Genomic DNA, 24,395 nt, shown 5'->3' with positions numbered 1-24,395 from the left:
GAGAAGCAAGGGGAAGAAATGTCATAGAACTGAGAGTAAAGAGAATATGAGTAAAGAGAATATTCCATCCATGAAATCTGATGGAGAGGTTGAGACACATGAGATCAGTATTTGTAATAATAACACGAAGGTATACTGAGTGCTTACTACATGCTAAGCTGTCTACCTTGCATGCACATACACGGAACTTTCACAGCCCGATGAGATCAACTCAGTTAGGATCTCGATTTCACAGATGAGGAAACCAAGGCCCAGCGATGAGGAATGACTTGTGAAAGTCACACATTTAGCGAAGGAAAGAGCCAGTCCCCAAATCCAGACCTGAATCTCTTTCCTCCTCTGCTTCTTGCATGGTGGCTGCGTCTTCTTAGAACTAAGCAAACCCCTTGGCTTGGTAGAAATTTATATCCAAGGAAACATAACATAGTATTGCAAATGCTTCTGCTGGTGTAAAATTGTAGAATCAAACCATGGACCTAGCAAAGATATTTTCCTTATATTTAATAAAGGGAATGTGACTGTGATTTAGCTGATAGAAGTCAGAAGATGGAGGGGTGAAGAGATGGAGAGAATCCTCCAGGTGCTAAGCAACTCATTTTTTCACGATGGGAGTCCACAGGCACAATTTCAATTGATGAAATAAGAAATAGAGCTTATTATCATCCTCATTATAGCATGGTGATTACAGCATGCTAGTAGAGTTATATATTATATACCTATACTGCATACATATGTGACAACTTTGACATTATAAAGTTAACGGAGCAGATCCGGATTTTGAGGGTCTGAAGCTTGTGCAATTTGTGGACTTTCCTTAAGAAAATGAGCACAGGGCTTCCCTGGTGGCGCAGTGGTTGAGAGTCCGCCTGCCGATGCAGGGGACACGGGTTCGTGCCCCAGTCCGGGAGGATCCCACATGCCGCGGAGCGGCTGGACCAGTGAGCCATGGCCGCTGAGCCTGCGCGTCCGGGGCCTGTGCTCCGCAACGGGAGAGGCCACAGCAGTGAGAGGCTCGCGTATGGCAAAAAGTAAAAAAAAAAAAAAAAAAGAAAGAAAATGAACACAATCTTTCAAATTCAAAATTAGATCCAAGGCTTTGGAAGGAACCTGAGAAACTGAGGCACCCAAAGCTTAAACTATCTAAAATTTAGTCATTCTACCTCTAATTGACAGATGACACCAAACTTCAAGAAAACTTAGAACATGTAGAGGGAGGGAAGAGGAAGTGGATAATAGAGCAAATACACTAGATTCCTTATTATTCAATGTAAAGAATATATAATCTCAAAAAATTTGATTATGTGTAATTATAAAAACACACACATACTTCAATTTAAAAAAACATTAAATTTAGTGATAAAGAACATGCATTTATCATACGAAAGATCTGGGTTCAAACTTCTGGATTCTTTATGTATATATTTTGGTAGGTTCATCAACCTTCAAGAATTTATTTCTTTATTTGTAAAATAAAACTGAAAACAGGATCTGCCTCCTGAAATTGTTTTCAATATTAAGTGGCATAATGCTTGAAACGTGATTATCTTAGTGACTCAATAAATACTACCTATAACATAAAAAACCACAAAAACATACATACGTGCACATAAAATTGGGGGATACACAATCAGAAAAAATAAAAGCAGAAAAGTTTAAACATTATTTCTGTAGCAGGACTCATCTGGAGGTGGGGTACCCATTCAGGACGCTTGTATTCTGTTTTCATTTTCATAGACTGCTTTTATAATTATACAGGAGCCTTGTGCCAGAGCCCTGGGCACACCAGGCCCCTCCCTCATGGCCACCTGCACACGTGGGAGTTCTGAACAGGTGGGGAGAGCCATGCAGGAGACATTCTGCTGCCAGCGGGGGTTACGGCCTCAAACCCCAGGATGACCATATCTGACTGTGGCAGTGAAGGTCTCCTTCTACCCACATCATGGGGACCGTGTGAGCAACACCAAGCAGGCCTACCCTTTTTTTTAACATCTTTATTGGAGTATAATTGCTTTACAATGGTGTGTTAGTTTCTGCTGTATAACAAAGTGAATCAGCTATACGTATACATATATCCCCATATCCCCTCCCTCTCTTGTCTCCCTCCCACCCTTCCTATCCCACCCCTCTAGGTGGTCACAAAGCACCGAGCTGATCTCCCTGTGCTATGAGGCTGCTTCCCACTAGCTATCTATTTTACATTTGGTAGTGTATATATGTCCATGCCACTCTCTCACTTCGTCCCAGCTTACCCTTCCCCCTCCCTGTGTCCTCAAGTCCATTCTCTACGTCTGCATCTTTATTCCTGTCCTGCCCCTGGGTTCTTCATAACCATTTTTTTTTTTTAGATTCCATATTATATGTGTTAGCATACGGTATTTGTTTTTCTCCTTCTGACTTACTTCACTCTGTGTAACAGATTCTAGGTCCATCCACCTAGTTACTACAAATAACTCAATTTCGTTTCTTTTTATGGCTGAGTGATATTCCATTGTATATACACTGATCTATTCCCCAAACCTTTGGTTGAAGGAAAGCACAGCAGGCCCAACCCAGACCTCCTTAGAAACCTCTCACCAGCTCTATGCCTCCACCCCTGGGCCCTGTGTGCTTTGCTCCCAAGGGTGTGCCCCTGCAACCTTCCCAGGCTTGCCCCTGGGCACTGGAGCCTTCTTTGCTGGTACAGATTGCTAGAAGAACTCTCCCAGGGTCCTTCCCATCCCCCCACCCCATAGCCAATGATGGCCAGTATGGGAATACAAAAGCCTGCACCTTCGCCTGGGGCAGGACAAATTCTGAGATGTAATCTCTGCTTCAGCGGCACCGCTCACCCTGGGGCTGAGGCTGGAGTTCTGCCGGAGATCAGAATCTGACCCAAGGGGGGAAAATAGTCATGAGGAAGAGAGTGGCAAACCGAACAGCGCAGCCCCTGAGCTCAGGAAGCCAATGGCGAAGAAGAATGATAGCTTTGTCGGTGGGTGCTGACCACGGCAGGCCAAGGAGGGTGAGTGCCTATAGTCAGGGATGAATTCTGTTGGCCGAAGGTGGGGACTGCTTCAGCCCTCTTCCGCAGATGCACATTCTGCATGGACCATTCCCACCCCCGCTTCTCAGAGCACATGTGCTTCACCGTGCTGCCTTCAGATGTGGGGCTTGAAGAAAATGTGTTGTTGTTCAGTGGAAGCCCAGGGTCCCCTGAGCATCCTGGCCTTTGTGCCAATTCTCTTAGGAACAGACATGCAGAACGCAAACAAGGTCCTCCGATGGATAGAGGTTCAATTCTCTCTGTCTTCGGAGAGTCTGCCTTGAAGAAGTAGGGCTGTTTTGGGTGTTTTTCTGTTTGTGAAGGGTTTTTCTTTTAATGTTTCCTGAGAAAACAGAACTGAGCATCAGTGAGAAGCTGAAGATGACAAGCGTAGGGGATCCAAGGTGTCTTCTCCCACCCGTCTGAGATTTTCTGACAGCTCCCAGCTGATAGGACGCTAAATGATGAAAGATAAAGGACCCCAGAGAAGAGAGAGGGTGGGTAGGAGGGAGACCTCAACCCCGAGTTGTTTCTCTTCGAATCTGATTTGACAAGACGCCTTCCAGGTGACCCCACTGGGAGGGTGCTCTGCACCTCACACATTACCTTACTCAGTCCTCACAGCAAAGCTAGAATTCATTTTTTAAGCTCCCCGTGAGAGATTAAAAACTGAAATTCAGGAAGGTTGTGGAACTTGCTTGAGGTTGTTCACGTAACAAATGAAGCTGGGTTAGAACCCAGACTGGTCTACCTCCAAAACTGAGTTCTTTTTCACTGGATGACAGATATCTTAGGGGTACAATTTCATCCACAGTCTCTCCCCATTTCACCTTTTCAGGCAAATCCTGTGAGGGTTAAATGAGATGATACATGTTAAGTAAACACACTGTGCTACTCCCTAGCACCAGAGGGGGCAGTGCTGCCGTTGCTGTTGCTGAGATGCTGCTGTTACTATTATTGTTGTTGTTGTTGACCTGTTGATGATGAGGGCCGTGTTAATATACCTGCCTGAATTCATTGCTTCTGTTAGTTTTCCAAATCAACCTAAACTTCAGCCGGCCATGATTGGCCAGCTTTGCAAGGAGAAATTTCTTCCCTACTCCTGGTATTTCCATAAAGGCAAGAGTATTTGCATCCCACTCTCCAGGAGGGAGAGTCTGAGTTTCTCTCTGTCTCATCACTGAGTTGGGCATGGTCGTCTCAGAACCCCTTCTCAGAGAGCTGCCTGCTGTGTACCACTGGACAGCACCATTGACTGGGTCTGGGTTAAATCTGAACTCATCTTGTATGTATGAACCACTGTGATGGTGGGGAGAAAACCTACCTAACGCATGAGGTAGTGGTAAAGTAGAAGGAAATCCATGTGGCCACTCAGCTCAGGTACAGGGACCAGTCCAGCCTTTTCTTCTGAAAGCCAGCAGATCAAAAAGGTGGTAGATTCGTGTCCCAAAGAACCATCTTCCAGTTCAACCTTTAAAGATGGTATTCTCGTCTCCACCTGTTGTGCTCCTGGTCTTAATTGGTTCAAAGTTGGGTGTTATTTTGCCTCCAAGATACCCACAAATTCCTCGCAATATAATTCGATTGAATTGTCACCTTTTTAAAGGTATCTTCCCTTCCCACCTGTGAATCTCTGTAGCAGCTCATTACTTACTTGCATTCCGTTGTCTATACCATGAGATACGTGAGTGAACCCAGCTAGACCGTGCGTCCTTCAGGCTGATAGCGCATACTGAGCGTCCCCTGCTACCACCCCATCTGCAGGATCGATGGTGTCCTGATTCCTTCTAAAGCTGAGCATCCTTGTCCCCTCTCCCCAGTGACCACCTGAGCGTGGCCACCTCTGGGCTGAACCTCTGGCAGACAGGAGTTTAGCTGCTGACAGTTATTTACGTGCCTTCTTCAAACATGGCACTCAGGGTGCTTGAGGTGAAGGGTGTTAATCAGATCTGTGCCCTGGACTGTTTGTGTTGGGTGAGAAGCCGGGCCTGCAAGCTGGACAGGAGGGAACCTGAGATTTGTACCTGTGGGCAGCACACCAGACACTCTAAGGACGTAACCTCATTTCGTCCTCACCACCCTCATGTCAGGAGGGATTCTAACCACCCACTGCACAGGTAAGGAGGAAAGGAAGCTGATCTGGTTCATTCATTTGCTCAGCAGATCTGCCTACGATGTGCTTGGATTCTTAGTGCTTGGAAGCATCCTTTCTTGTGGAGCGGTCACTGCAGTGAAGGGAGACAGAATATAAACAAGTGAACGACACAGTGTGTTACAAGCTGATGAGTGCTATGGAGGAAAACAGAGCAGGAAATGAGGGGAGGGGGAGAGGCGTGGGGAGGGAGAGATGGGGCTGCAGCTTTCAACCAGGGAAGGTCTCACTGAGAGGGCAACGTCTGAATGAAAGCTGAAAAGAAGTGAAGAAGCAAGCCCTGTGGATGGTGAGAGAAGAGTACTGCGGAGAGAGCAATCGACAAGTGCAAAGGCCCTGAGGGAGCAGCATGTCTAGCTGCTCGAGGTATAACAAGGACCAAAGTGGCTGGAGCAGAGCGAGAGGGGAAGGAACGGGTGAAGAGGTCAGGCACGTAATGGTCCAGTAGGTTGGGCCTTACAGGGCTGAGAAAAGAGCCTGACCTTTTCTCTGTCTGAGACGGAAACCCTTAGAAGGCTTTGTGCAAAGGAAGCGTATGGCTTGACTTACCATCTTTATAGGATCAAAGACATTAAGAATCTTGTCTCAGACCACACAGCTGGTAAGGGATAGAAGGACAGGCCAGTGTGTCAAAGTGTGAAGGCTGTTATTCCCTTTCACCATCACTACATCAGCCGGAGTCCCTTTCCAGTTCTCGTGACTAAGAAAGCTGACTGATAGCATTATGTGAAAAATACGACAGGTGTTGGGGGAAGATGGGTGAGTGTGTGATAATTTAGGTAAGGTAGACAAGTCTTGGAAGGCCTCCCTGAAGAGATGATACTTGAACCAAAACCTGAATGGTAGCAGGGAAATACATGGAGAGTAGCATGTTCAGGAATAGATGGTGCAAAGGCCCTGAGGCGGGATGCAGCTTGGTGTATTGGAAGGATAGAGAGAAGACAAATGTGGCTCAATTACAGTGAGCAAGGGAGAGAGAGGTGCAAGATGAGATCAAAGCAGACCAGATCCCTCAAAGCCTTGCAGGCCATGGTAAGGAATTTGGATTTCCTTCTTATGAGTGATGACGAACCACTGGAGGATTTTCAGCAGGGAGTGATTTGCATTGTTTTAAAAGATCAGTCTGGCTGCTCCACGGAGAACAGACTGGGGAGGGGCTTACAGGCTGCATAATCTGAATCTCAGGTTTCCATATGGAAAGTGATCCTAATCCAAGAGAGCTGTTCACCGTGCTATGGGAGAAGGGGTGGATACGATTCTATAAGAATGGTTTGGATAAGTTTCCAAAGTTAGGGTGTTAATTCCACGGAGGGGAGGAATTTGCAAGTAGTGTTCACTGCTGTGCACTCATTCTAGAACAGTGCCTGGCATATGGTAGATCCTCCGTTAATTACTGGTCGAATAAATGAAGAAAGGAAGGAAGGAAGGAAGGAAGGAATATGCTTTGAAAATTGTGAAGCACGACATAAAGGTGAGAGGCTGGGGGTTTTGCATTGATCATCAAAGTTTAAGGTTTTCCCAAGACATGGAAACAACCTAAATGTCCACTAACAGATGAATGGATAAAGAAGACGTGGTACATGTATACAATGGAATATTAGTCAGCCATAAAAAAATAAGGCAATAATGCCATTTGCAGCAACATGGATGGACATACAGATTATCATGTTAAGTGAAGTAAATCAGAAAGAGAAAGACAAATGCCATATAGTATCAGTTATATGTGGAATCTAAAATATAACACAAATGAACTTATCCACATGAAACAGAAACAGACTCACAGACATAGAGAACAGACTCGTGGTTGCCAAGGGGGAAGGGGCGTGAGGGATGGATTGGGATTTGGGGTTAGTAGATGCAAACTATTATATATAGGATGGATAAACAACAGGGTCTTATTGTGTAGCACAGGGAACTATATTCAATATCCTGGGATAAACCATAATGGAAGAGAATATTAAAATATATATATATATGTGTTTAATTGAATCACTTTGCTGTACAGTAGAAATCAATACAACATTGTAAATCAACTATACTTCAATAAAATAAATTTGGAAGAGTTTAAAGGCTTTCTCAAGAGAACCTAACTTATAGCAACGGGAACTAAAGGCTTAATGAACAATTCTGGGGATTTTTCTTCCTTGGAGTATTGTCATTCTGTGCTAACAAATTTCCTATGATATTCTTGGGAAGGGGGGTGGAATAACCTCCCGCTAATTTCTCAAATTAACATGTCTGGGCTTCATGTTCAGTAACTTCAAACATCTCACACTGCGCAGCCTGTGCAGAATTATTTTCCGGCACAGCATCTGGTATATAGAAAATGCTAGACTCTTTTTCAAATGAACAAAGAGAATCGTTGGTGGCGATAATGCAATGGTTTTACTTTCATCTCTAATTTCTAAAGAAAACAGGGAGAATTTTTTTCTTATTTGTCTCCCTCTTTTTTACCCGTTATTTGGGAAGAAGCTGCAAGTTTCAAATGCAACTTTTTACTGACAAGACTTAAATACTGGGTAATAGCCAGAGGTTTCCCCAGCACCAGTTTAAAGATGTGAGGGACCTCCCAGACACCCCTACCAAAGGGTCTGAGGATCAGGTTTGATGGCTACAATATCCAGGAACGATGTCCAAATCTCCCTGCTTGTCACCTCCAGTGAAGTTCAGTCACTGGCACTCCCATGGAGCTTGGACATCTTATCTTACTAGGCTGCCTGGGAGGCTGGACCCCAGAAATCCAGTCCTGCCTGTCCCTCTCTGGAGTAACCTCTGCCGTAATTCTCCCGAGAAAGTGCATTTCCAGAGGCACTTGCCTCATCCAATCATTTCTCTTTTGCAAATCAAAGTCTCAGGTCAGCGCATCTGATTGGTGAAGACTGAGTCACATGCCTGCCCTGAATTGCAAGAGAGGCTGGGAAAGTGAGTTACTGATTTCTGCTTCAGGGATGCAGGCATCATAAGGAGGATAAGTTTCCAAAGTTAGGAAGGGTATTCCACAGACTAGGCAGCCACAAACAGGACTACACCCACTGCAGCCTTTCTCTTATACAACTATCTTCTTCTACAGGGTCACCACATGGTATATGCTCAGTGAATGATGGTACTGCTTTTCCCTAGCCGTGCTTCCCTGTTTAGACTCTGCCCATCCCTAAATGTGAGTCTTCCTGCTTGGGTTCCTGTGCTTGGAATTTCTTCCCAGGGATCCTTTCCCTATAACCAGAGCTTTGAAAGGAAGAACAACTGAATTCAATATTCAGAGGTTTACCTCATACAACTTTAGCAACAGATTCGTAGCACAGGTTCATGCAAATATTCAACACAAACATATTTCAAAGACATTATTCTCTAAAAAAAATCTGGATACTGACAGTCTAGCTGTTACATCAGAACCTTAGTGTCCCTCACCCAAGGGATGTTTAAAGAGTTTATCTGAATGCTTTTTTCCCCCTAATGTGCTTACTTATATTGCTTGTTTTTAAGAAATACATTTAATATATATATATTTTTTTTCCGGTACGCGGGCCTCTCACTGTTGTGGCCTCTCCCGTTGCGGAGCACAGGCTCCGGACGTGCAGGCTCAGTGGCCATGGCTCACGGGCCCAGCCGCTCCGCGGCCTGTGGGATCTTCCCGGACCGGGGCACGAACCCGTGTCCTCTGCATCAGCAGGCGGACTCTCAACCACTGCGCCACCAGGGAAGACCCATTTAATAATTTTGAAGCAATAAGGGAAAATACTTTTACATAAAAGTTAAAAGCATTTGCATGACAAAAATATAAAAATTAAAATGACAAATATTATTCTAGGAAAATATTTGGAATTTAAATCACAAGAACAACAAAGTATCAGTATCCCTAATATATAAATCTCTATAGAGTTTTCCAAAATTATAGGAGGAAGAAAAACCCCGGTGAAAAATGAGCCAAGAAACAAATAGACAATTTACAGGATAAGAATCTAAGGTGTATGAAAAGATGCATAACTGATATGAGAAAAAATAACTAAAGCTACGTTAGTCTAGAGCCTATGACCAAGATGTAGTAACAAGGACCAGATTTACCCTTCCACTAGAAAAAAAAAAGGTTTTTAATAGACTGTTACAAAACAATAGTTTTCAAGATATCGGACATCAGGCAATGAAGGACAGTCACCCTGAGAGATGGGAAATAAATGAACTGAGCCCTGTGATGGCCCCACTTTCTGCCTTGAAAGACATTCTAGGCATCCCTGCAGGGAAGGGGACTCAGGTGGAGTCCAAGGGCTCCTTGAGTTAAGGAGGCAGAGCTCAGAGTCCAGAGAGTTCAAGGTGGCCAGAGATTCTGGACAGAGTACTAGAGAGGAGAGAACTTCAGAGAACTTCAAAGGGTCACCCTCAACTATTCAGCGGAGTACAGTCAGAACATGCATGTGAGAAAACTACTTGAGACCAGGGAAAGAAACACAGAAAAGGATTAGAGGGAATAGTATTCAGGGCTCACACAGGGCTGGGAACAGTGCTCTTCCCAGACCTGACGATCTTTTGATTCTGGGACCATTCTGTAGAGTACTCAGAAAAAGCATATCTCAATAGTGGGGAATAATTAGCCATAGACTAAACACTGCCCTGGTCCCACCTAATAAATCTTAAAAACTAGACTCAAAAGATCAAAACACCTCCAAGTGCTTAACTGCATCCCAGAACAAAGCTCAAGGATATTTATAGGAATACAAAAATATCTAGCCCCTAACAAGTTACAATGACTGTCACTCAATAAAGTAATAATGATGGGCAGAAGACTCAAAAAAAAGCCAAAAATTGAAAAGTTTAAAAAGCAATATGATTTACAATAGTATTAAAAATAATTCATTACTATATTTGTGGGTCAGAAGGCTCAGTCTTTTTAAGATGTAAATCCTGCCTAAACTGATCTGTAGATTCAAAACAATCTGAATCAAAATCAGGATTCTTGGTAGAAATTAACAAGTAATTCTGTGGACTTCCCTGGTGGTCCAGTGGGTAAGACTCCACGCTCCCAATGCAGGGGGCCTGGGGTCCATCCTTGGTTAGGGAACTAGATCCCACATGCATGCATGCTGCAACTAAGAGTCCACATGCCGCAACGAAGATCCCATGTGCTGCAACTAAGACCCGGCGCAGCCATAATTAATTAATTGATTAATTAATTAATAACTAATTAATAAACAAATAAATATTTTTTTAAAAACCAAATAATTCTGAAATTTGTACGGAAATACAAAGAACCTCTTATAGCCAAAACGACCTTTTAAAAGGACAACAAATTATTTATCTAATACTACCTGATCTAAGACAATAAAGATATAGTAATTAAGAAACTGTGCTATTGGGGTCAAAATAAACAAAGTGATTAGTGGAAAAGAATAAAGAATACAGAAACAGACTGACTCATTGTGCATAACTGACAAAGCTGTAAAGGCAATTCAGTGGAGAAAGGAGAGCCTTTTCAAAAAAAATGATGCTGTAACAACAATTGGATATGCATGTGCAAAAAAAAACCAAACTTCGATCCATAGCTTGCCCTATATACCAAAAAGCTTCAGAATGGATCATAGATGTACATGTAAAGCGATGAAACTATATATGTATACATGTATGTATATACATGTATCCATATTGTTGTATATGTGTACATATATAGTACATGCATACACATGTGTATGTCCATATATACATATATAGTATATATTACATACATATATAATATACGTATATAAAACTTCTAGGAAAAAATATAGGAAAAACCCTTCATGACCTTGGGTTGAGCAAATATTTATTTCTTAGATAACAAAAGCACAATCCATATAAGAAAAAATTGACAATTTGGACTTCAAAATTAATGATTTCAGCTCTTTGAAAGATGCTGGTAAAAGAATGAAAAGATAAGAGAGAAGATGTTTGCAAACCATACATTTGATAAGGAATTTGTCTCCAGAATATAAATAAGCTCTTTATACCCCCGAAAATGAAACAAGCCACCTAATTGAAAATGGGTAGAAGATTTAACCAGATGCTTCACCAAAGAAGATATGCGGTTGGCAAGTAAACATATAAAATCCTAATTAAAACTGCAGTGAGAAATCACTACTCACCTATTCGAATGGCTAAAGTAAAAAGAATGGCCGTACGCATTTAGGTGAGGGCGTGGAGGCGCCTGGAATTCTCAGTGGGAATGTAAAGCGGAACAACCACTGTGGAAAACAGCTTGACAGATTCTTACAAAGTTTAACATATGCTTATCCTTCACTCTAGGCCCATCCACCTCATTACAAATAGCTCGATTTCGTTTATTTTTATGGCTGAGTAATAGTCCATTGTATATATGTGCCACATCTTCTTTATCCATTCATCCGATGATGGACACTTAAGTTGGTAAGTCAGAAAGAGAAAGACAAATACGGTATGCTAACACATATATATGGAATTTAAGAAAAAAGAATGTCATGAAGAACCTTGGGGTAAGACAGGAATAAAGACACAGTCCTACTAGAGAATGGACTTGAGGATATGGGGAGGGGGAAGGGTAAGCTGTGACAAAGCGAGAGAGAGGCATGGACATATATACACTACCAAACGTAAGGTAGATAGCTAGTGGGAAGCAGCCGCATAGCACAGGGAGATCAGCTCGGTGCTTTGTGACCACCTGGAGGGGTGGGATAGGGAGGGTGGGAGGCAGGGAGACGCAAGAGGGAAGAGATATGGGAACATATGTATATGTATAACTGATTCACTTTGTTATAAAGCAGAAACTAGCACACCATTGTAAAGCAATTATACTCCAATAAAGATGTAAAAACAACAACCACAACAACAAAAAACATATGCTTATCCTAAGATCTAGCCATTCGCTCATAGATATGTATCTAAGAGACATGAAAGCCCACTAACAGAGCTTTTATATGTAATAGCCAAAGCCGGGAACAACTCATATGTCCATCAAACAGTGAGTGAAGGGCTTCCCTGGTGGCGCAATGGTTGAGAGTCCGCCTGCCGATGCAGGGGACACGGGTTCGTGCCCCGGTCCGGGAAGATCCCACATGCCGCGGAGCGGCTGGGCCCGTGAGCCATGGCCGCTGAGCCTGCGCAACCGGAGCCTGTGCTCCGCAACGGGAGAGGCCACAGCAGTGAGAGGCCCGCGTACCGCAAAAAAATAAGAAAAAGAAAAGGAAAAAAAAGGTAAGTGAATAGACACTTTGTGGTATATCTGTACAACTGAGTACTGCTATGCGATAAAAAGAATAAATTTGGTACACTGCAATGACATGGATGAAACGAAATCATTATGCTGAGTGAAAGAAATCAAAGAAGGATACAGGCTGTTTGGTTCCATTTATACAAAATGCTTTAAAATTCAAACCAATTTATAAGGTCTGAGCAGGTCAGTGGTTGCCTGGGGATGACGTGGGAGGTGCCTTTAGAGTGGGGATTACAAAGGAGCACAAGGAAACTTTCATGGGGGACGGATATGTTTTTTATCTTGATTTTGGTGATGGTGTAACAGCTGTATCCAAACTTCAAAATGCATCAACTTGTGCATTTTAAACATGTGAAATTTATTACACGTCAGTTATACCTCAGTACAGTTTTTTTTTAAACTACCTTAATATGCAGTTTCTCCCCTATCAAATTGGCAAAATTCTAACATTTGGACAACATATACTGCTAGCAAGGTTGTAGGGAAGCAGGTTTCTGAGAGAAGCTCATTCAATTTCCACTCCCACCCTCATTGTCTGAATGTTCCCCATCACTACACACTCATCCATGCTAATGAATTATTAAAATCTAATTTTTGCTATTCCAGCTGTCTCTGACCTTTCCAAACAGCGGAGTTTCAGTCAACTGTCGTAGTAAGATTGCTCGGTGAGAATATAGATTCTTAAGAGAGGAATCAGCATATGAGTGAGATGCAATTTTTTTTCACTTACTCATTTCTTCCTTTTTTATAAATTTCTACAACTTTTAATTGAATGCCTACTAGGTGTCAGGCACTGTTTTAGGCACTGGAGATATAGCTGTGAACAAACCTGACAGCATCCCTACTCCCACAGAACTGACACCCCAGTGCCGCCATGCAGACCATACACAACCCGTCAGATACATAGGTATGTGTCAGGCGGTGTATGGAGAAAAATAGGTGCAGAGATGGGGAAGAGAGGAGCTCGGAGGGAGTTGTCATTTGAAAGAGAGGGGTCAGGTGGGTCACCGTGAAAGGTAACACCTGGAGAGAGAGAACGTGTTGGGATACGATGATTTGGAAGGGTTGAAAACAAGCTCCTTTTCCAGCATGAGTTTACTTTTTTCCCCCATTTGTACATGTTTGGAGTGCCAGAGGGATTTCATGCCCTTTCTTCTCAGCCTCTGCACCTTTCCCCAGAGCTCTGAAGTCTTTTCAAGGCGTGTTGATGTTTTATTGTGAGCTCAGAGTCCCAGGCCTGGCAAGAGTCCTTCTCACCAGCTGGGTGACCCTGAGCAGGTCACTGCATATCTCTGAGCCCTTGTCTCCTCATGTGAAAATGGAGAAGATAAATAATTTGTGCACTCATCCAACAAATGTGAATCGAGCAGTTAGTAAGTGCCCGGCCCAGTGCCGGGTGCTGAGGTTGCTGGTGGGTAAGACAAAGTCACAGCCTTCACGGGTCTGTATCCAGCCAGGCATGCTGACGTGTGCAAAGACCCAGGGTGATGTACATTTCCAGCAAGACATGTAGGGGCCACAGGGCATAAAGAGAGGACCAGGCTAGGTCTGGACATCAGAGAACGCTTCCCAAAAAGGAATTTAAATGAGACCTAAAGAAGTTAGCCAGGCAGAAGAAGGATAGCATGTGTGTGTGTGTGCGTGCGCGCCTGTACACATGTGTGTGTTGCAAGGAAGGGAAACATACCAGGAAGCAGGAACAGATCAGGTGTAAAGAACCCTGAGGAAGCACAGACGCTGATGCTTTTCAAGGAATTGAGGGGAAAGCCAGGATCAGCGTTGATGGAGCAGAACATTCATCTCACAAGGTCACAGAGTCAAATGCGACCGCCTGAGAAGAAGATGCTCCCTCCCCTAGATGCACGATACATGGGACTTCCTGTCTTTCCTTCCTAGAGCTCTGAGCCACCATCAGGGTGCAGGACACTGTCACTGTCCCGTCACCCCTCTAGTAATCTCAGGTTCTGTTATTGCATTTAACCTACACACACGCAGGTTTGACAGTAGAGATTCTTGTGTGCGTTTTCCAGATGAGAAAACAAGCCCTGGGAGAAGTGATATTAATAACACCTTGTTTTCAATCAGTTCAACAAAAGCTGACCGATTCCTACAGGAGACCAGCTTCTGGGTGGATCTGGCTTGGACATGCCATGCGAAAGTGACCTGTGCCTGGGAAATCCCCAATATTTATACCCATGATGTGTATCTCAGCTTCCTGTACGGAGCCCTCATTTTCCAATGCCCACAGCTTTTATGGGGACCTCCTAAAAGAACCAACACCTTTACCCCTCTGGGGCCACCACTCATCCTTGTCATCTGATGGTGATGTAGGCTCCAGACGTAGACTGCCTAGGTTCTAATCCTGGCTCCCTCACCTACAAGTTTCTGCTTCTGTGTGCATTAACTGTTGCACCCCAGTTTTCCTATCTGTAAAATGGGTATTATATTAGTATTTACCTTGCAGAGTTGTTGTGAGACATAAACGTGTTATTGTACATGAGGGGCTAGTCGTTGGTAACACAGCAAGCTCTCATGATTGGCCCCTCCAAGTCCTTCTGGACAAAAGGACCACTCATCATGGCAGGGAAAGTTCATGCATAGCCTGCTCATGGGAACCACAACAGCTGTCCCAGTCCCTTCCTTGGTTTTCCTGGGTCCACTCCCAACCTCAACAGTATCAGCAATGAATGGTTTTCTCTGCCCTGCCGTGGAAACAGTTCCTCCACTCCCCCTGACCACATTGCTTAAGTGAGGCAGATAGGCAAGAATTCCTTATTTAACCAACTGATAATTACAGGAACGGAGGTTCTGATGATTGGAATGCTTAGTCTAAAATCATGTAGAAATGTGCTTCTTACATTTCATAAATCCACCCACTTAACAAACATCTGTGAGGTCCCTACCAGATACCTGGACGTGGAGCAAGAGAAAATTCTGGGCTAACCAAGGTTCCCCCCACCATCACCACCCATTTCCTTGTACCCATTTCCCATCCACCCCAAACAAGCAGCGACAGTCAACACACATGGTCCTCTCCTTGGAATGACCTGGCAGAAATCAGATTACAGTGGAAGCTGTTGACTTCCAAAATAATCTCTTGAAAATCATAGAAGACACAGGTTTGAAACCCAGATTTTCAACAGCAAGAGGCAAGCTTTGAGAGACTCAGAAGTGTTTCCCAAATCTGGGAGTTGGGAGGATTCTGAGTCTAAAGATTGGATCACACACAGTAGAGATGGCAAGAAATATGTTAAGAATAAAAACAAGTTTTCTAACCCAACAGGAGGTGAGGCTATGAGGGAAGGAGGGAGAGGGAAGAAAAGAGGGGAAGAGGCTGAGAGAGTGTCTTTTAGAAGGAATTCCACACTATTCCCCCTTCTCCGGGTTGCAACCCTGGAGGTGGGGTGAGAAGAATGTTAGAAACCTCAGTTACATGAGGAGTGTCTGCAGGGAACTTGCACCTGCTTCCTTTCTGGGGCTCCAGGAGGGCAACAACACTCAAGGAAAAGGTGCATTGTCATCATGGTGCTGGAGTCGGGTTGGAAGAGTGGGGTCCAGGTGGTAGACTGGAGGGCGGCTTCAGGGAATTCACCTCCATGCCTGCATGGCACAGGGAGACAAGAAAAGGGTGCAGATCCTAGCTGAGTGAGGGGACCTGGAGCCTGCAGGGCTGTGATGAGGGGACACAACCACAGGTGACAGTGTGGGTGTCCTGGCCACAAGCTGAGGTGGAAACTGACAACAAGACCTCAGCAGGCTGGTCATATACACCTCAAGATGCTCATCAGGGGAAACTCTGGACCAGAACCATGGGTGCCTCCCTCTCCTGGAAACCAAAATGGCAGTGGTGGGAGAAGCGGGGAGGGAGAAACGCTGAAATCATCTGAGTTTAAACTAAAACTAAGAAATCACTGATTTTGCTGGGGCTTACCTGGCCATGACTTGGTCAAGTTTTTCTACAGCAGAAAATGCTGGCTAGAAATGGAAATTAAGTCGTTACAGTAAAAGAGAAAACTCTGTGTTTGCAGCCTATATGTTTGCAGCCTATGTCTCTAAGTTGTCAAGTGTTCGACCCACTGGAGGAGGAATGAGATTAACCCTTGCTTTCACGGAGCCACCTGAGATTTATATTTATTTCCTCTGGAAAGAACGCAATCCTACCATCCACCATTCCTACCCACCCCGCCATACACGCCCGCCTTCTTAGTTTCAAGAGGTGCAACTCTAGGGAAAGTACATTAACCTTGAAAACAAGCACAGCCGACTCTGTCCCAGGAGCTGGAGACCTGAGGGTGAGTCCACAGAAAGCCCTTGGCCACTGAACCCCCCGTTTTCACCAACAGGGAAGAGTCAACTCACATAATTCGAAAACTGAAATTGGAGCTTCAGGACACACCACCAGAGTCTCCTGCCCATCACACTGGGTGTTCACTTCGTAAATTCCCAAAACTTAGCTGCTGAGAAGGAAACAAGAAGAGTGGAGGTGAGGGGCTACAAACACTGGTAAAGACACAAAGGGGCCACCAACAGATGCCCAGACTGAGCTCCATGGCCTGTTCCGCCCCAGGGACACAGGGCATTTGAGCCTTTGAGATAGAGTCCAGCCCTTGGTCTCCAGGACCTGCCCTGTTTCACCCCGACCCTCCTGCTCTGGAACATCCTCACCTCATCTTCCCACCCGCACTGTGATCCCTTCAAGCCCGAGTTCCCTTCCTGTCTGCACACCCTGCTCGGTCCTCCCGGCTCAGGTGCGCACCCAGTATCCTTGGTGACATTTTCCTGGGTGCTCCTCAGAAATAGGGGGTCACAGCATCCTGTAGATGGCGCTGTGTGGCCCTGATTGATGTCCCTCACCAGGAAGACAGTGAGCTCCTCCCCACAAGGCAGGCATTTAGTCACTCATTCATTCATTCATTCATTGGACCAATATTCACTAAGTATTTACTACCTGCCAATCCACAATGCACTTATCAATGGCTGAAAGAAAAAGTAAATGATGCCTGCATTTGCAGACCAGGGGCGTCAGGACGGTGCAGTAGAAAGAGGTGGGCTTTGGAGTCAGACAGACCTGAGTTAGAAACCCAGCTCTGGAATTTGCAAAGCTGGTGGCTCTTAGGGAGATATTTACTCTATCTGAAGCCCACTTTCCAGAGGTAAATGGGAATAGTAATATCCACTTCTGAGTCTAAAGAGTTCTGAAGAGTTGGGCTTCCCTGGTGGCGCAGTGGTTGAGAGTCCGCCTGCCGATGCAGGGGACATGGGTTCGTGCCTCGGTCCGCGAAGATCCCACATGCCGCGGAACGGCTGGACCCGTGAGCCATGGCCGCTGAGCCTGCGCGTCTGGAGCCTGTGCTGCGCAACGGGAGAGGCCACAGCAGTGAGAGGCCCGCGTACCGCAAAAAAAAAAAGAGTTCTGAGGAGTAAATGAGAATGTCCACAGAAGAAACAGCACACAGAAGCCCTAGCTTCCTCTTCCCCTAATAAAAAAGTCTCAACCATTTCCGATCTCCCACTGGCCACATGAGAATTCAGCAGAGATTTTGAGTTGCCCACCCGTACCCTTTATTCCACTTCTATTTTACTAGAGAACCCCAGTTTGGGCGATGCCATTTCCAAATGACGTTTCGCATCCTCCCTTGCACTTGGGGTTGTCATGTGATTTAGTTCAGGCCAATAATTTGCAAGCAGACCTTATGAAGTGGGGTTTCTAGTAAAGCTCTTTAAAGGGGATTGCCACATCTGGTATATTTTGCTCTTCTCCTTCCTCTTGCCCTCAGCCTAGAATGAAGATGTTATGATTGGTGTTGCAGCAGCCATCTTGGGACCATGAGATAACCGGGAGGATGGAAGCCATGCACCTAGGATGGCTGAGCAGAAAGATGGCACTGGTGACATTGTGGAACTTCTGTCCCAGCCTGGATGTCACTTCTAGATTGTGTGTCATGTGAGAGAAAATTAAACTCCTATCTTATTTACATCACTATTACTTTTTTTTTCTGTTTTCTGTTACATGCAGCAGAACTCAATCTGTAACTGAAACTACGAGTGTCTGCTGATCACACAAATCTACCCAATCATAGCACAATAGAAAAACTGGTAGGAAAAGTTGATTTTAAGTTTTATTATTGTTATGTGAAGTAGGTTTTAGATACTCCTAAACGAGGAATATGATTAGAAGGTAAATTATGAAAATTATTTTCTTTATACCAAATTTCTGATTTTAGATACCATTTTGTGCTCTTATCTGATTACAAAGGCAATAGAGATTCATTTTAACAAATTTAGAAGCTACTTAGAAGCACAAAGGAAAAGTAAAAGAAAATCATCTGTAATCAATTCTCCAGGGGCAAGTAATGTTAACATTTTACCCTACTTTCTTCAAGTTCTTTTTTTATTCTACATAATCACTTGAAAAACAAGGTTCCTTCTTTCCTTCCTCCCTTCCTTCCTTCCTTCCTTCCTCTCTTCCTTTCTTCCTCCCTCCCTCCCTTCCTCCCTCCCTCCTTTCCTGTTTTATTAATTCATTTACTGAACAGACATTGATTAAATGCTAAACATTGTTATCTCTCATAAGTCTGCTTTTTTTTACTTATTTGTATTTGTTAAAGCTCTCCTATGTCATTAAATATTCATGAACACCACTAAACAACTGAATAGCAACAATAAAACTGAATAAAATATAGAATATTTATATTATGTTATACTACCATAAAAAATCCATAACAACACAATCAGCCAACATTTGTTAAGCCCTTAATATGTGCTGGGCATTGGGAGTTTGCTTTTTCTTTTCATCCTCTCAACAACCATAAGATGGGTACTATTTCATATCCTCACTGTACAGGTGAATAAAATTAGTATAGAGGTTGAGAAACTCTTCCAGAGTCCCACGGCTCGTCAGGGGGCAAAACAGAGCCTCAAGTTTGGGTCTGTCTCATGCAATGTTCTTCTTTCTCCAGCTTCATAATGCAGAAACTTAGATTATTGATTTTAGATCTTTTGTCTTTTCTACTACACGCATCTGATGGTATACATTTCCCCATACATACTTCTTTGGTTGCATCCATACATTTTGTTAGGTTGTATTTTCATTTTCCTTCAACTCAAAAATTTTTAAAAAATTTTCTCGAGACTACTTTTGGAGGATCCATATGTTCTTTGGACGTGTGTTGTTTAATACCAAATGCTTGTGTGATTTTCCAGCTATCTCTCTGTTTTTGATTTCTAGTTTAATTACACTGTGATCTGATAACATACTTTGCATAAGTTCTATTCTTTTAGATTTTTTTTAGTTGTGTTTTATGGCCCAGAATGTGGTTTATCTTTGCGAATTTTGTGTGTGAACTTGAGAAGAATCCATATTCAGCTGCTGTGAGATGGAGTATTTCTCCTTGTAGTTCTATCAGGTTTTGCCTCATGTATTTTGATACACAATTGTTAGGTGCAAACATATTTAGGATTGCTATGTCTTCCTGGAGAACTGACTCATTTATTAATAGGGAATGTCTTCTTTATCCATGATAATTCCCTTTGTTCTGAAGTCTGATTTGCCTCACTGTATAAATCCAGACTTTTCTTTCTCTTTTTGGTTAGTGTTGGTATGCATGGAATGTCTGTCTCCATCCCTTTACATAGAATCTGTCTGAGTCTTGGGTCTTGGCTGTGACTCTCCTGATTGGCCCATCCCTCCAGATTTTAGGGGGGGAGTTTGCCCTGTGACTTCAGTTCTCTGATAGGATCCAGAAAAGACATTGGTTTTCAGTTTTTTCAGCTTTTCTTCTTGTTGGAAAGACAGAAGTTCTGACTTCTAAGCTGAACATGTCAGAGCTGAAACCAGAAGTGGTGTGAACTCTTTTTATATCTTCTGTTTCTCCCATCATGTTTATGTTTTCTCCTTCATTTTGAACATATGGGGAATGTATAATAGCTGATTTAATGTCAACATATGTTAATATTTTCATATCTGTCATTTCTAAGTCAGTTTTGTGACCAGGTGTTTTTTTTCATACTTATGAATCGTATATTCTTGCTTCTTTGCTTGCCTGGTAATTTTAAAATTTTTTATTGGAGTATAGTTGATTTACAATATTGTGTTAGTTTCTGCTGTACAGAAAGTGAATCAGCCATGTATATATACATGTATCCTCTCTTCTAGACTCCATTCCCATATAAGTCATTACAGAGCACCGAATAGAGTTCCCTGTGCTATACAGTAGGTTTTTATTAGTTATCTTTTAGTTATAGTAGTGTGTATATATCAATCTCAATCTCCCAATTTATCTCCCCCTCTTGGTAACCATAAGTTTGTTTTCTACATCTGTGACTCAATTTCTGTTTTGTAAATAGGTTCATTTGTACCATTTTTTTTAGATTCCATATGTAAGTGATATCATATATTTGTCTTTCTATGTCTGACTTACTTCACTCAGTATGACAATCTCTAGGTCCATCCATGTTGCTGCAAGTGGCATTATTTTGGTCTTTTTTATTTGCCTGGTAAGTTTGGATTGGCTCCAGGCATAGGTGATTTTATGTTTCGGGGGCACTGGATTATCTTGTATTCCTGTAAGTGGCTTCGGACTTTGTTTTGGCATGCTGTGAAGTCACTTGAGATCAGTTTAAATTGTTTGAGTCTTGTTTTCTTCTTTTTTTTTTTTTTTTAAATGGTTTTATCAAGATAGAATTTACATACCATAAAGTTCACCCACTTGAAGTGTACAGTTCCCTGTGTTTTTTGTATATTTACAGAGTTGTGCAATCATAGCTATAATCTAATTTTATAAAATTTGCGTTACCTCAAAATGTACCCATCAGCCATCACTCTCCACAATCCCCATGCTCCTGCCCAACCCTCATGATTCCAGGCAACTACTTTCTGTCTTTATAGATTTGTTGAGACTTGCTTTTAAGCTTTGCTATGGTGAATCCAGAACTGTGAATTTATTCCCATTACCAAGGCAAGATCCACCAGAAGACCAGCTGATGCATCACACTCTGGCTGGTGGGAATGGGAAATACTCCCAGTCCTTGGTGAGCTTTGGGAAGTGTTTGGAAACTACGTCTTTCTGGTGGTTCTTTCTCCCCGCTGACAGTTCACCCTCATGTACACACGGCTCAGTATTCAGACAAAGACTCAAGGGGGTCCTTTTATTGATACGAACGTGCCCTCCCTCTTTCTCTTTCTCTCTCCCTCTCTGTGTCTCTCCTCTATATTCTGCCTCGTAAATCCCAGTTGCCTCAGCCTCCCTGAATTCCGCTCTCTGTCTCCTCAACTCAGGGAGACTGCTGGGCTCTGTTTGGGTTTTCCCTCCCTGATCTGCAGCCTTAAAACTGCCTCCCTAAGTGCCCGTCATCGGATGAATGGATAAAGAAGATGTGGCACATATATACAATGGAATATTACTCAGCCATAAAAAGAAACGAAATTGAGCTATTTGTAATGAGGTGGATAGACCTAGAGTCTGTCATACAGAGTGAAGTAAGTCAGAAAGAAAAAGACAAATACCGTATGCTAACACATATATATGGAATTTAAGAAAAAAATGTCATGAAGAACCTAGGGGTAAAGCAGGAATAAAGACACAGACCTCTTAGAGAACGGACTTGAGGTTATGGGGAAGGGGAAGGGTGAGCTGTGACAGGGCAAGAGAGAGTCATGGGCATATACACACTAACAAACGCAGTAAGGTAGATAGCTAGTGGGAAGCAGCCGCATGGCACAGGGATATTGGCTCGGTGCTTTGTGACAGCCTGGAGGGGTGGGATGGGGAGGGTGGGAGGGAGGGAGACGCAACAGGGAAGACATATGGGAACATATGTTTATGTATGACTGATTCACTTTGTTATAAAGCAGAAACTAACACACCATTGTAAAGCAATTATACCCCAATAAAGATGTTAAAAAAAAAAAAAAAAAAAACTGCCTCCAGGCACTAAGCTAGGGCAGTCATAGGGCTCCCTTCATTTATTTCCCTTTTTTTAGATATCACGGTCCCATGCTGCCTATTGCTCAATGTCTGAAAATAGTTCTTTCCTGTATTTTGGCTAGTTCTCTAGTTGTTTAAGTTGGAAGTTTAAATTCAGTCTGTGTTACTCTATCATGGCCAGATGTCCTTTCATGTTATGTTGAAGTGAATCTCTAACAACATATAATTTCGCCCATAAATATTTCAGTATGTTTCTCCAAAAGATGAGTCTTTTTTTTTTTTTTTTACCATAACTATCAATTATTCCTAGCCAATTGTTAACTCTAGGGAAAATGAAAAGTTACACCAAAAAGGAAATGTAATTAAAATGCACTACATGGATCAGCTTCAAATAAAATTTTATTAGTTATAATAACATAAATGCTGAATATTTAGTGAAAATTGTACTTTAATTGCATTAGATAACTGGAGAGGAAGGGTGTGTGTGTTTACATGTGTATAAGAAAGCTAAATTCTCATCTGCTGTAATAGAAGGTCAATATATGTTATGAATGATACAGCACTGAGAAGTTGCACTATGTTCCTAATAGTATAAATCTTGATGCCACAAGAAACAGCTCAACAGTTGAAATTAGTTGCTCCTGGAAAAGAAGAAATTAAAGGTAAGGAGTAGTGGTCAGGGGACTACAGGGGGCTGTAGGAGACTGTACTTTAATCTTAAATAGAAAAAAAGAAATACTAAAATTTGTTGTATCAGAAGTCAAAGAAACTGAAAATAGGACAATAGAAACAAATCAAGAAAACATAAAACCAGTTCTTGGAAAAGATCAATAAAATCAATATACGTGTAGCCATGTTAATCAAGGGAGAGAAAAAGAGAATAAGCTCATTACATATTGGAAATGGAAGAGTGGTCATCACAACTATTCTCTTGGACGTTAAAAGGAAAACAAAGGAATATTTTCCAAAACTTTATGCTTGCACATTTGATAACTTATATGAAATAGACCAATTTCTCAAGAGACACATGCTACCAAAACTCACACAAGAAGTAACAGACAATCTAAATAGGCTTATATCTATTAAGGTAACTGAATCAATAATTAATACCCTTCCAAAACAGAAAGCACTAGGCCCAGATGGATTCACTGGTGAAACTATTCCATATGATAATTATTATTATTCAAGGAAGAAGTGATACCAATTCTCTACAATCTCTCCCAGATAGTAGAAGCAGAGGAAACACTTCCTAAATCATTCTATGGGACCAGCACTACCTTAATATCAGATAAAGATATTATAAGAAAGGAAAACAACAAACCAATATCTTTCATAAATGCAGATGCAAAAATCCTCAACAAAACATTAGCAAATCAAATCCAATAAGAGTGACATCTTTAAAGTAGTGAAAGAAAAAAATTTAAACACTGGAAACCTAGAACTCTACACTCAGTAAAAACAGCTTTTGAGAATGAAGGCAATAGAGAGATTTTTGACACAAAGTGTGAGAAGACTCATCACCAGAAAACTTGCACTAGAAGAAATATTATGGGACATTTTTTATGAAGAAGGTAAGTGATACAAGATGGAAATATGGATCTACATAAAAGAAAAAAGAGCACCAGAAGGTGCAAATATTTGTAAAAACATATTCTTCTAATTTTAAGTCTTTAAAAGATAACTGCATGTAAAAAGTAGAATATCATCAACGTACATGGGAGTTTAACACAGATAGAAGCAAAAATGTGGTTAACAATAGCAGAGAGGATAGAGCAGGGAAATGGAAGTGTATTGTCGCAAGATTCTTACACTATATGTGAAGGTACATAATACTCTTTGAAGATGGAATATAAGTAAAAAACGTATATTGTAAAACCTAGGACAGCCTCTAAAAAAAAGATATGATAGGATTTCCCTGGTGGTGCAGTGGTTAAGAATCCACCTGCTAATGCAGGGAACATGGGTTCAAGCCCTGGTCTGGGAAGATTCCACATGCCGCAGGGCAACTAAGCCCGTGCGCCACAACTACTGAAGCCCATGTGCCTAGAGCCCCCACTCTGCAACAAGAGAAGCCACTGCAAT

This window comes from Globicephala melas, chromosome 5 (genome assembly GCF_963455315.2).
Source record: "Globicephala melas chromosome 5, mGloMel1.2, whole genome shotgun sequence".
Taxonomy (NCBI): Eukaryota; Metazoa; Chordata; class Mammalia; order Artiodactyla; family Delphinidae; genus Globicephala; species Globicephala melas.
The sequence above is the reverse complement of the archived record's forward strand: the minus strand, read 5'-3'. Positions refer to the sequence as shown.